The 14,462-nt window shown below is 39.3% G+C and overlaps 1 protein-coding gene across 2 annotated transcripts in view; it reads right to left on the minus strand.

Moving 5' to 3' along the window:
- Nucleotides 1–11,748, minus strand: part of LOC138022853 (uncharacterized) — a 51,068-nt gene extending 39,320 nt beyond the window's left edge. The window contains exon 1 of one of the 2 annotated variants that reach the window (XM_068869839.1): nt 11,683–11,748. The gene's annotated coding sequence lies outside the window, so the exon portion shown is untranslated. Of the gene's footprint in view, nt 1–1,940; nt 2,197–11,682 lie in introns of those variants that run through there. The other variant, XM_068869838.1, reaches the window with a different exon arrangement.
- Nucleotides 11,749–14,462: the final 2,714 nt, after the last annotated feature.

Genomic DNA, 14,462 nt, shown 5'->3' on the forward strand with positions numbered 1-14,462 from the left:
TTTTTTCCTTTCATCATGGCCACCGTTACATTTAGTCATTCTTGTCCCCAGAGTCCGCTTTTCTTTTGGTCAGCACCAAGAACACGAACTCGGGCCATAACCAAAGCAGGAAGTCCACGAATCACAGACTTCCGGATCTTCTGCGCATTCTCGGAAATTTGATATTAAGTCATTCTCGTCCCCAGAGTCTGCTTTTCTTTTGGTCAGCACCAAGAACACGAACTCTGGCCATAACCAAAGCAGGAAATCCACGAATCACGGACTTCTGCGCATTCTCAGAAATTTGAAACAATAACGGTTGTCAATGGATACAACATTATACCACTACCGACGTACGGTGCATATTTTTGGCTATGGCCAGAGTCCGCGATCTTGGTGCTGACCAAAAGAAAAGTGGACTCTGGGTACAAGAATGGGCATCAAGTGAAAATATTTAAAGACTGTCTAGTAGTAATCATGGATTAGTAAAGTGTGTTCGATGTCCAGTAAAAAATATATTTTTTTATTGTACTGATTGTCCAGAAATATTCAGGAAAAGTGGACTTTCAGAGAGAACGTGAATCTCCTGTGAAAAGCAGCTGAGTTGACAAATCACAACTCGGCATCGTTGCCGGCAGGAATTACCGCGCAGGGGTAAATTGCAGCGTCTGTTTCCTACAAAGAATACCACTAAATAGCTTTCTGGTGTTCAAATAAGTAGTTTTAGTCATATTTGCAAGGGATACTTACACGCACAACTGTAGGGCACGTGGAAATACGGGGAATTTTTACTGCTTTGATTCGGGCATACGGGTATTGTAATACGAACCCGATGTCGAGACATAACAGAATCAAAATCACATCAGATCGAGGTGATGTGTGCCCGTCAGCCAGTCAGTCCAGGATGGGGTCCAAACCCTGAAATCGCATGGCATCATGATCGATACCCGCCAAACATATTTTGGAAATTCGTAAAACGACATGATTATGATGCGTCCTGCTCCGTCGCAACGCAATGAACGAAATGCGTATTCTCCTAATTACGCACATGTATACAAATTTGTCACTGAAGGTCGAAATTCTCTTTCGTCAGCACCGACAATAGGGGTTTTAAATGAAGAGGTTGCTGAGGCTTAAAACCTCCAAAATAATTGATTTAACCATAACCATCTACGCGAACCTTCTTCGCAACCTTTTTTTTTTTTTTTTTTTTTTTTGCCGTCCCCTTTAAAACAACGACAAATGCTTTAAATTTCTGAAGCTGCGGCGAAAGAGCCGTCCTTCAGCTGGACAAAAGGACCGCGGCCTCTAGGGACGAAAGCGTACTGATTGGTTAATTGACACTAGATGTCATCTTCCCAATTCCTTCACAGTGTCTAGAGGAATTCTTTACTATCGTACAAGATAAGCTGCGTTCGTCGTATTTATTTGCAGTGAAACCGCACTCCAAGTACTGTGGATTCGCAAGGCATGAAAGTTCAATGGACTTACCACTAAACGGTACTGTGTTCTCTCGTTCGGAAAACTTCCTGTAAAAAATCGCTGGCCGCTGGGTGACGATTACCGTGCTCGCAGCCAGCGTCTTGTTTCCGGCAAATGAACATGGTGGACATCGTGCGAACACTTTTGACGATCACATCCAGGAACTGCACTAGTCACGCTTTGCTTACATGAAGTACGCTCTATACTTTCACCATTTTCGAATTAACAGAAAGCAGAAGAACTTTGATAAGATGTCTATCGCGTGGAGGAATCAATAATAAACATCACAACTGAACTGTAGCAGCAAGGACCAACATAACAAAAACCAAGCAGATACACAGATATTCCTTCACTATTTGATCAACCTTTCAATTCTCGCTTGTTAACGACAACCAGACTATAAAGGCAACTGTTACTAAAGATACAGATTTTCAAGTATCTAAAATAAACTTAGTGATCACAGCATATTGAAAGCTAACCGTTTAAAAATCGGTGCTTGACTCAGCGCCATTTAATTTGACGTCATGATTATCAGGAGATGTCCAAAAACCCTTCAGATACCAAAGTCGAACCCAAGATAATCATGGGCCGGTGCAATTCCTGTATTTAGCTGCATCTGTGCAAACAGGGTGAGATTTATACGAGATTTGGATCGCGTAGAATCTCACTGGACTGAAGGCCCTTGCGCCTTGGGCAATGTGGTTTTACACACCATCAGGATACTTCCGATACAGAACCGAGAGAGAAACGGGTAAGAGTGAGCCAGTGACGTGACAATGGCATTCCACCAATGCTCGTGGTCCTGCTTAAAAACGTGTTTCTCTTCGTAATTCCAACATAATGTGATTTTACTTGATTTAATTTGATTTGTGGGTGTTTTTACTCTGTGATTCACTACTTAATCCACTAGCAACCCAAAAAAGTACTTATTTCAATTATATCGTAATTGAATTAGACATTACGGCACCGATATCGAAACAGGACCATTTTACTTTGTGGATTGATCTCACGATTGCGACATTGGCTACCTTCAGACAAGGGCATGGAAAATTCTTTCGACCGCAGAACCCCTGCCATATTTCTCAGCACTTGGCCGGGGTTGTTTAAAGAACAAGTCAGAATGTTAGTTAATGTTAGTGTCTTTCTCCGAACTCTCTTTAATAAAAAAAGGAGGGCGTTTCCACTCTGCAGCTTCAAGTTTAAGTTGTTATAAAAACAAATCATAAAATGAGATTTGTAATTTAAATCTCGGAGACTTAAAAGCTTATTTTTTCAGGGGAACGTGACATCTAGCTGTTTGCTTCAGACGAGTCGACTGGTGTAATCACCGCTATCTCTAGCATCTTCTTGATTCAGCGTTTCATGCTTGATGTTCCATTTGTTAAAATTATCAGGTTTAAGTATAATTTTGTCGACACTGCACTGATAAGTCCATGCAAACGAGCTTTCATGCCTGCCCACCCACATTGATGTCACTCTGCAAGCATGAACTGCCACAGTTTTTTTTTTTCTTTCCAATCTTTTCTTACCAATCTGTCAAGCACGAAATTTACAAGACCTCGCTGATACGCCTCAAAGCGTACCAAGAAACGAGAATTGTTACGACTCGAATCGGTAGTCTGTCAGTAACTCGCTTAGTGCACAAATGGTTATTGTAAAAACTGGACTGCGGACTATGGACTCGGACTACAGACAGATACTAGCGGACTGGTTGATCCGGCTTCGGGCACTGATCCGACTAGGAGAAAAAACTGGATTAAACAGCAAAAGTTGGATTGCACTCAATGCAGTGTAAGACGTGAACGTTAATTTACTTTGGACTCAATTGCGAGAAAAAGCTGCAGAAAATTCATCGTCAAACTGATAGTAAATTGTTGTCTTCTATTATTTTAAGCCACGATTCTTAGGCAATTGTTCATTTGAAGGTAAGAAATCCATGGAATAACACTTGATTGGGTACAAATAAAATAAAGCTTGAGAGAGTAACTTTTTTTCAGCTAGGGTGATTTCATCTGAGTCGCCGCCCGTAAAGTTGTTCCGGGTAATTATGGTTTCGATGAGAGAAGGAAAACCAAATGACCTCGCGGAGAAAAGCCTCTCGGACTAAAATAAAGAACTAAACAAACTGAACCCCGAGAAATGTCGTCAGTCAAGAAACTGGGCCACATTGGTAAAAGGCCCATAATGCTCTCGTCACGATGGCGCCAACTTTGTTTCAGTGTCACCCTTATGGAATTCTCTTTCGTTTTGTTGTTTACACCAAGAGTCCACTCTTGTCTACTCATATGATCTTTTGCCACATTTAACTTTACGATATCCCAGTACTGAAAATCAACAGGCTCTTTTTTCAGGATTTTTTTTATGCTCAAGAAAGAAACCTTTCTTATTGCTTTCTTTGTTACTGTGCCAAATATTTCTGACAATCTAAGAGAACTTCGGTATCTATTCAGAATTATCAAATATCGAAAGAACATGCAGTCATTTACGTCACACTGTTCAGTGGACATTTTTTCAAGACTAAAAGTTTGTGTAATGTTGATCGATCCTCGCTTCATGTGAACAACACATACTATAAAAGGTCTCACTGCAATAAACCCTTCTTTTTAAGTTAAAAACCTGAAATAGCATTTATATTCCTAAACCAAAGTTTAGTGTTAATTTAATGATTAATGTGAACGGAGCTAATTTCTTCTCTTCTGCGTAAAAAGGATTTTTCACCGGATAACAGTTGTAGACCGATATATAAATATATTGGTTTTGTCAACAACGTTTCATCGTTTTTATCACGAAATGTTAGGTAATCTCTCGTAATTCGTAGTTAAGACGAAAGGTTGTAACGAATCATCCATCATCATTTTTAGATGAAAATATTTCTACTATTAATTTGGCGGTTCCGTCTTTTTAGTGAGCTAAACACATGGTAGATATGAAGTGATACTCCTGCGTGACGTGATGTGCTGTTCTTGTGTTTTGGCTAAGAGTCCGTCAAAGTTGTTTGTTCTAATGACAAGTCTTGATAGCAGTGTTTACAATGCCTTGGAAAGCGCCATAGAGTCTTTTGGAATGACAAAATATTTTTTCGCATCTTGGACTCCTTTGCCTTCCTTCTGATAACGATCTTGTTTAAATGAATTCAATCCAAGAAGAAGGAAGGAATCGGCGAACCCTGCCGATCTGATAAAACAGACTAGGTGGTCTTCAGTTTATTGTATGGCAATTAGATCAAAGCCTGGAAGCTTCGGTCGATTGGCATCGCAAAATGTCTGTATCGTACTAATGCACTATTTATAGGAATTGTTTTCATCAAACCTAATGAGGTGACGTCACATCTTGAATGGTTCAACCTTGCTAGCCTTCTGCGAAAGAATTACAATAAAGCAGGATGAATAATAGTAGGAGGGACATTTCTTCTTCGTCCGTCATTTTGGAAACGTTGCTCGTCCCATTTTCCAGCGAGTATTTTTCCGGAGCAAACTGCGCTTGCGTATGTCAGGCTTAAATGACAAAATTGGAGGTTTTAGAGAGAACATCAGCTCTTGAGGATAAATTTTCATTTTCGTCCCTAAATTGAGCGCCGTTCATATTAGTTTATCTCTTGAGGATTTGCTACACCTCAGTCACGTTATAACATGATGCTTGGAAGAATCGGGAAGCGATTTCAATAACGCGAATTCTCATTTAACGACGACGTTCTCGTTACCATCGTCGTCGCAAAGGCTCCCTATTGTTAAACATTAGGGGAACTTGGAATATCAAATTTTACCCTCTACTTCTGTGGATTCCAATAACCAAGAAATTTCTGATGCATGTTTAATTAAGGATGTACGCCTGTGATCAGAGTTAGTATTACTTTTGCTGGTAGCGATGTTGATGAAATAAATATTTGTATTATTTAATCTTGATCTGGAGAAAATTCGTCTGTGGCTTGCAGCCAACAAACTAACTTTAAATAAGACAAAGACTGGATACGTACTGATTGGTTCCAAGCAAAAAGGTTATTACATTTTACAGCAAATCCCATTGCCACAATTAACCAGTTTCTGATAAAGCAAGTCTCTACTGTAAAATCCTTTGGTGTACATGTTGACGAAAATCTTACTTGGGAGTGTCATATCAACGAGCTTTCTAAAAAGATTGCTTCTGGTATAAGCGCCATTAAACGTAATATGCTCGGTCCCATATAAGACTCTACTCTCCATTTACAATTCACTAGTCCATGGCAACCACATCTCCATTACAGTAGCTTGGAGTGGAGATATCCAGTTCTAAGAGTCTTTCTCAAAAGTTACAAAAATTGCAATATCGAGCGAGCTGCACGCGTCATAACGTTTTAAAATTACAAGCGCAGTACTGATGAACTGTTGCGGATGATAAACTGGGTTCAACTGGACCGTCAACGCCTTGTTGATAAATCAAATTTTGATGTATAAGGTTGTAAATAAAATGGTTCCGGACTATTTTAGTCAGTACTTTGTCTTCCGTTCCGATACTTTAACTTAAAACCTACTAGTGACTGTACGCTTGCCATCCCTCAGCCCCGCACCAATTATTATAAAAGAGGTCTGTCCTATAGCGCAGCTGTACTGTGGAATAGTCTGCCCTTGGATATTCGACAGTCGTTCTCTCTTAAGTTGAAGAACTATGGTTTTAATAGTAGTCTTATGTAAGTCTTATTTTGCTTTTATACACGGCTTCTTTGTAAAGCAGGTTTCCTATCATTTCTTTTATTGTAGTAGTTTTTAACAATCCCTGGCATCTACCTCGAGATCAAAAGTTACAGAAATAATATCACAGGGATTAAATTTGGAGCTTAGATAAAAGGATTTCACGACTTTGTTCAGTGAACAGTGGGAGAATTTTAAACTCCAGACAATGCGACTTAAAGGTGAGTAACCCGAAATTCTAAGCGTCTAAATTTTGAATTCCAGTTGTCTTGAATCAAATGAGATTATTTTGAGTTTGCTTGGTTTCGTCTAATTTAAAACTAATATCCATCGCTTCGTATTATATATTGATTATCCCTGGCATTCTGTACCTGGATCGAGAGTCATAATTCCTTGATTATCAGTTTTAAAAATTAAGCGAAAATGCAATATATGTTTGGGCTGAAAGACAATTTATGTCCTCAATACATAGCTCAGTGATGTTTTCAAGCCACATGACTAAACCCTCAGTTGGTTAGAGCGTCGCACCGGAATCGCGAGGTCACGGGTTCAAACCCCGTTGAAGTCCTAAATTTTTCAGGCTTCTCTACGCAATTGTAAAAATTGCGTTCATAACTGCGAAGATCATAGCTTCACTTGATTTCATATCCGCAGTTCATATATGATTCATTTCATATACCATTTCATCATTGATTCATTCCTCACGGGACCATTAGAACCGACAAATGACCAGCTCCCAACGTCAGTGGCTTCATAGCTCAGTTGGTTAGAGCGTCGCACCGGAATCGCGAGTTCACGGGTTCAAACCCCGTTGAAGTCCTAAATTTTTCAGGCTTCTCTACGCAATTGTAAAAATTGCGTTCATAACTGCGAAGATCATAGCTTCACTTGATTACATTTCCCACTCCTCGTTTTAACACGGTGGAAAATGGAAACTGACAATCCATCAAGCACCTGCATGGGACCGCAAATATGGGCCAAAATACATATACCACAGAAAATCCGCAGGTTACCAACCTTATGAAATTTGAAGAAAATTGTTAGAACTAAGGACCTAAGTACTTTAATCCAGCCTCATTGTGGACCCGACTTGTATTTCTACAATTCGTGATTTTCACTTTTATGTTGTAATTTTCAAATCGATTTTTCTTCAATGAAATATTTCTAAAGCATTTAGAGCGAAGCCGCCCAAATTTGCTGGTAGCATTGGGAACTCCTTCAATCTACAGCCAATGCCTTCCGTTAATCTTTCAAATTTATATCTCTGTTTCCTATGTGTCTAACCTATTTATGAATTCGAAATGCGTGTTTTTATGCAAAATACTCGATAACATGACTGAGATGCTGCAAGTAAAGATTGGAAAAATATGAAATCACGTTGGTAGTAAACCAATTCAGTCAAACGGTGAAGAGCTTCTTTTCTTAGGGGAAGGCCAATGACCCAGTGAAGGGATCTCGCTAACAGATAGATCATTTTGGCGCCAAATTGAACCGATTTACATTGCTAGAATAACTGCAGTTGTTAAAGATAAAGGTTTGCTTTTATCGAAAAGCAAAGGTGTAGTTCAAGAAAACCAAATTTTCGTGTTCGAGATTTCGCTTTTTGCCTCGTGGTAAAATTAGCTAGAATTTTTGCTACTCAACAGTTTGCTCATAAAATAAGTAAGAAGGTTCGACGGACAACAAAATTGCGGAACAACGAGTTTACTCTGTAAAATTCCCTCTTTTTTCAAGCTCAAAACCCAAGAAATACGTTGGAGGTATTGTGCATCCAGTTTTATTGTCAGCAATTTTCAAATCCAATGAATCAAGTAAAGTGCACTGATTCGCTATCGAAAATCAGTTTTGTAAGTATTGTAAAGTTACGTAAGCCTGTAGTGTTCAGGATGAAACTTTGGGGAAACCAGTTTCTTCTATACACTTTGACGGTTTGGCCATGGATGTTGCAGGTATATGGTTTCTTTTGTTTTGTTCTACGATTGTAGCAAATGGTCTTATCAGTAAGGTTTCTCACACCGTTTCATAAATGACAAGGGCAGCTTTGGGACAATATAATTATCAATTGTCACTTTAATTAAGGTCATTCAAAGTTGTTCAATGTCATTATCTTTCCTACGAGTGTATTGTTAGTGTCGAATAGAAATGATCAATTTAAATGTTTCTACAATCTACATCTCTCAAGTGGTTGCAATGAAAAGCTACGTTGATAGCTTTCATGGTTTTTATAGTTCATAGCTTTCAGAGTGCTGGAAGTATAATTGGTATTAAGAGGGCATAAAGTTAATTAAAATAGACTAGACATTGGTAAGACTGAGCTCTATGTTTAAAATATATAAATGGAATGGATAAAAGCAGGGATTGTTTATATAAAGGGTGTCTATGCCAGTTTTAATCAATGGGTTACATGTAGAGTTGCCTATTTGTGGCAATGATACGGTGAATTCGCCAACTCAGTTAAACTGAATCGATCCGTTTCCCTTGCTGTGAACAAGAACTTGATTGAATCTCCCTTTTTCCAGCATCACATTCATGTGTCCGTGACTTTTATTCTGTATTTGTTTCCGTCGGTTGAGACCTCTGGATACGAACCTTGCGGATCTCTTTAAAATGAACTAGTTGAATTTGACTGGCTCTGTTTGTCTTACGGTGAGTAGGCAAGTAAGTAAGTAAGTAAGTAAAACATTAACGTTATTTATACACGTTTGCTCCGTCAAATTCGATAATTACATCTAAAGGCTGAGGTCCCCAAAGGGGCGTACGGTGTGGTTACAATAAAATGATCAGATCTAATAAAACTGTTTACAATTATTTATAATTTGTTAAAATTCTTATATTTGTACTTACTTCGGAGATGCTGAATTTAAATCTGCAGTCTGTAACAAAATTCCGTGGAACAGTACACTGCTATGCAGATCTGGCTCCAATTGTTTCGAAGGGTGGATAGCCACCGGATCAATCATTATCCACTGGGCAACTCAATTTATCATTCGATGTATTTTGTCCTTCTTTTTCATTGGCCGAGAGCCCACCACGTGACCTGCAAACAACTGCCTACAAATAAGTGTTTTGCTGCAAATAATATTCTGCTCATGCGCAATTGAAATCACGCTCTTGTGAGAAAATGGCAGATCGGTTCCCCGAGCTGTCAGAGAATGATTCGACATCTTTAGTTGATCGAAAGAATAGTGAGAATACTGAGAAAGGAACAAAATTTCAACGTATTTCGAAAGTATCTCAAGGAAAGAAAGGTAGACGAAGAGTCACTCGTGTCATCGACGCGAAGGACAAGTTGGCGAATGCATATGTACTGAAGAAGTTTTATGCTGAAGCCAGAAAAAAAAATGGCGAGCTTTACACCAACACTTGAAGTCCAAGTACAATTTGAAGTCTACAAATATAATTATGCTGGGAAGGAAACCAATCGAGTGGTGCCATTACGCGACTCTACAAAGCAGCTCGGGCTTACGGCTTCTCGGAAACAAAAAAAAAAACAGACTCGGAAGACAGTAAAGGTCCCGACATAAGGTTAATAGTGTCTCGCCCTTTTTTCATACATTTGCTACAATGGAGGCATCTAACACATCTATCAGATCTCGCAGTTATTTAGACTTTTTGGTCCACAGTAATATTTCATTGTTTTACCTCGCTCGATAATCATCGCTGAATAGTTTCGGTGTTTGGATAAGCAATATATTTTTTTTTTCGAGAATTTATATACTCAGGAATAAATTTGCGAGAATAGCTCTGCAGTTTAACAAGGTAAAAATACTACACTTTAAGCACCGACAGAGTGGGAGACGTCGACAAACTTGGTGTTATGTGACCTATAGCGTTAATAGAAGGCGGTTTCTATAAATACTTGCCCATGCAATGAATGCCCTCGGTCTTCAGAACTGTGAAGTAAGAATGTAATAGGTCAGACATGAAAACAATGCCGATCTATCCTCATTGCCAACAGTATGGGTCCTAGGATTTTAGAGTAGCTAGATGTCGAGCTAGTATCTCCGAGCATTTACCCTACCAACGTTAACAATGATACACCACAGAAGACATACCAAAACACCGGGAACTCCATGCCCTATTCTTTATAAATGGTGTGCGGGTTCCTCAGTTATTTAAAGACCCTGAGTGTTGGTCCAGCCGGAGTCGAAATCACGACCTCCCGCATGGCAGCCCGGTGCTCAACCAACTGAGTCATGACCGGTGCGCGGTGATTGATGCTATTCGTTCGAAGATTAAAGAGTGCGCTCACAAAGTTACGGCTGACTTTCCAGTCGACCCAACCCCAGTCGTCTTCTTCGTCAACATGTACACCAAAAGATTTTACAGTAGAGACTTGCTTTGCCAAGGCGTCAATGAGCTTTCAAAAGACTAGATTTTACTACCAATTTTCTACGACTTCTACATCTTACATCTGAGCTCGTTATTCAGTCAATTGACCACATAGCATAAGAAAGTCATGTCATGGGCGGATATGGGATAAATAATTATCACAAAAACTGCCTCTTGTCAGTATTTCAGTTCTTTTTATGAATGAAATACGAAAATGTTGTTTCATCAAACGATTTGATAAAGTTAAGTCAATAACCTTGAGAGAGATTTGTGGGCTTACCGTTCGGAGCGTTAGCTCTTCGGGTGTCCGAGCGAAAGGGCTTCTATATAATCGGGAGTTTAATCAATGACGACGTAAACCATGAAAGTCAACAAAAACACCTCTCCAAAATATAACTTAGCACTATCGCAAGTATTTCAGTATTTAGCGTTTATTTTATCTTGTGAGCGTTGGTCAATATATATGGGAGAACTCCCGGGGGGGGGTACTTTAGGAATTTCTGGGTGGGGATGTGCCGCTGGGACCCTGGAACCCTTAGCCTATACCAGAGCTAGTTCAGCTGAATTTTGCTACCCTATACTAGAGTAAACTCCCACCGATTTCCGTCTAAATACCGATACTTGACAGTTAATAATATCCAGAAGTTTCTCATGATAGCCATTTATCGACACTGTTGAGGCTGAGTTGCGCAAATTTAAACTTTGCCGACTCGACTTTTTAATATTTTTGAGAGGGAATTTCTGGTTTCCTTAGTCTTGATAAAATCTTCAAGCGACTGGTCAGTTTCGTGAAAAATGATACCCTATTCTAGACCCAAACGCTCTGATTTATATACCCTATGCTAGAGTAAACTGCTTGAAAACCATACCCTTCACAGCGGCACATACCTATATAGCCCATATATGGCAGTACCCCCCCCGGGGGAGAACTATCCTGTGACTGGATGGGTGTTAATGTAACAATAAAAAATGAATGTTTCGTTGTTTTTATGCTCACGTTGTCGTCAGAACTAAAATTGGGCGATTTCACGCTATGGCTTTTTGGAGTACGGCAAAGAAATGCACGGAAATCAGTTCTGCACGTGCAACACGAGAATTTTTCCTTTCTTAAGCAATCGTTGTTTTGCTTCGTTTCGTTGTCTTTCCAGAAGCCGTAAGCGTCCTTGCTTAAGGACCAACACTCGAAACGTCAACACTCAAATCAGTTTTACGGTGATTATTTTACCTTTATCCTTTCGTTACATAAACCAAATTTTCTCGTTTCACCCCTAGCCGACACAGCACCAGGCACAGCTTCTTCATAAACACCTCCTTTTGGTCTCAGAGCAACTTTCAAAATCTTGGATTGAACTACGCATCCACTTAGTTAACCCGCCATGAAATAAATCGTACAATTCAAATTAAAGGATTTAGTTCGTGATAATTCGTTATTGCGTTTTCTGGATTTCTGGAGACCTTACAATAACCATATGTTAAGGTCAGATCTTGATATTAATATCAGTATGTGAATTGTCTCGCCGACTGTAACTCTCGGGTTATGGAGTGTCGCATTCCAAAGGATGATTTCTTTTTTGTATTTTGTATTTGCTGTGCTTAAACAAATGCTCGAAGATTCTTTGGCGTTTAAACTCAATTTTCCTGGTGGAATACCTGCGTTTAGAAAGAGTATTCGAAAACCATATTAATACCTGTGACTGAGTTTGTCTAGGCAGTGAAGCACCGAACGTAATTATACTGGGATTAGGGAGTGGCGCATTTTATTTATTTGCTATGCTTAAGCAAAGAAATGCTCGAAGATTCTTTGGCGTTTAAACTCAACTTTTCTGGTGGAATACCTGCGTTTAGAAAGAGTATTTGGAAACTATATTAATATCTGTTACTGAGTTTGTCTAGGCAGTGAAGCACCGAAGGTAATTATACTGGGATTAAGGAGTGGTGCATTTTATTTATTTGCTATGGTTAAACAAAGAAATGCTCGAAGATTCTTTGGCGTTAAAACTAAATTTTTTTTCTGGCAAAATACTCGTGTTTACAAGGAGCGTTCGTAAGCATATGAATATCTGTGACTGAGTTTGTCTGTGCAGTGAATACTTGGATTATCATGGAGTAGCCCATGAAACATTCAAGGTTTTGCTAGAGGAGGAAACCTTTGGCGTTTTACTGTGCTTGGAGAAAAATTCAAAGATTTTTCTGGTATTTGAAGTCAATTTTGCTGGCGAAATGCTTGTGTTTGAACATGCATGCAGGGCATTCGATATCAGGCAAGAGGGATTTTTTCGATCATTTAGAAGTGCGTTTGGAAAATGAGCTGAACATTCCATGACATTTAAAAACAGTTTTGGTTCAAGCCTTCGAACGTGTCCTTGGTCGATGTGAAGGGGTGTCGTTTTCCAAATTCGGCCACATTACAGTTAAGGATCTATTTAAGTGAGAATGTCAAAGAGAAAATACCAAACGAAACTGATAAAATGCTGTATTTCTGCTTCTTGCAACTAAAAAGGTTAGTAATTCACTTCTCTTTGTTTTATGGCAAAATTGTAACACTTGCAGTACTTGAGTCGCCATTAGCTCTTACTTCCAGAAACAACTTTTAAAACACAAAATGTGTTAGGGACTGAGCAACCAGCCTTCCTCGAAAACAAAATTATATGAGGGCCTAATCGATAGAGTCAACGTGAATGAGTCGACGTTCTGATCCTAGCTTATTGGAGTTTACATAGTCCAGAAAAGGGACCTGTACCGCAGAGAGAAATTTAATGTCAGGTCATTTGGAGCAGAAGATAACTACAGCAACAAATACAGGGTTTAAAAAAATGTCCCGCGATTAAGAAATGACGAACTGTGGCAGGAGTGTGCTAAGGATTAAGTAATAAATTCCGTTTTATAAGGACTAGGCCAGTACCGAAAGGGATTTTTAGTATTTCTCTGCAACAAGAGGTCGATAAATCGACAAACGAAGGCGTTGTTATTTCCAGCAGAGCGGAAGGTTAGGAAAACAAACAGATCAGTTTTTTTATGTCCACAACTGCTAATGAGAGCGAAAGAGTATCTTACCTGAAATTTAAAGTGTAGTGGCAGTAAAGAAATACTTGAACTTCTTACCTCAATTGCTCTCGCTACTCTAAATCAAATTTAAACTCGATTTTCAGTACACTGCGTAAGTGTCTCCGTACCGTGGAACTTTTGAAATTTGACCTACGGCAGAGCTTAAACCATGGTTGTTTCAACTTTCCGACGATATTTCAAATGTTTGGGTTTTGTGATTAAAAAAATTAATCCGCCCATGTCTGTTTTCTCGTCTTTGAGGTAAAAATCGATTACGGCTAGGATTGCAAATTGATCTTGAATCAAGCTATAAGGTTTCACGTTTATTTGCGCCTCAAATGCTTCGGTATTATCGACAGAGAATCAAGTCAGCTCAGCTTGTCTTCATTCGTCTGTGTTATAAAAAAAAAAAACTGGAAAGGGAAATTTAGGGCGTATGTTCCTGCGGAAAGAAATAGTAAACTCTTCCTGAGCTTTCGCCGGAAAGCTTTAAATAGAACTCGGATTGCCACGCGGGAGGTTGAGTTTGACTTCGGCCGGACCAACACCAAGACTGTCAAGTCTTCTCTGATAAGGACCATAAACCGTAGGCTCCGTATCAAAACCCTTGTTCATAAACTCTGTGGGAGGTGAAAGATCCCACACACTAGTCGAAAAGAGTAGGCCGTGGAGTTCCCAGTGTTATGGTCTGGCCTTTCCTTGAGTAATGTGCTCGGCTTGGCGTAATCTTCTGAATGGACTACTGATCGATGACACTCCACATAACAGCAAAGCAGACAAAAGTCAAATTGAAGGAGTAAACTAGTAAACTAAACTGAACCAGACTAATAACACAGTAAAAGAAGAATATTCCAACAAACAACAAGGAATTGACCAAAAACGTGTTTGGCTATCTCAGTCCCCATATTTCGAATGGACATAATGCACGCCCAATTTTGACAGCCTTTGCTACTATTTCCA

Source organism: Montipora capricornis, chromosome 11 (assembly GCF_036669925.1).
Source record: "Montipora capricornis isolate CH-2021 chromosome 11, ASM3666992v2, whole genome shotgun sequence".
In the NCBI taxonomy this organism is placed as follows: domain Eukaryota; kingdom Metazoa; phylum Cnidaria; class Anthozoa; order Scleractinia; family Acroporidae; genus Montipora; species Montipora capricornis.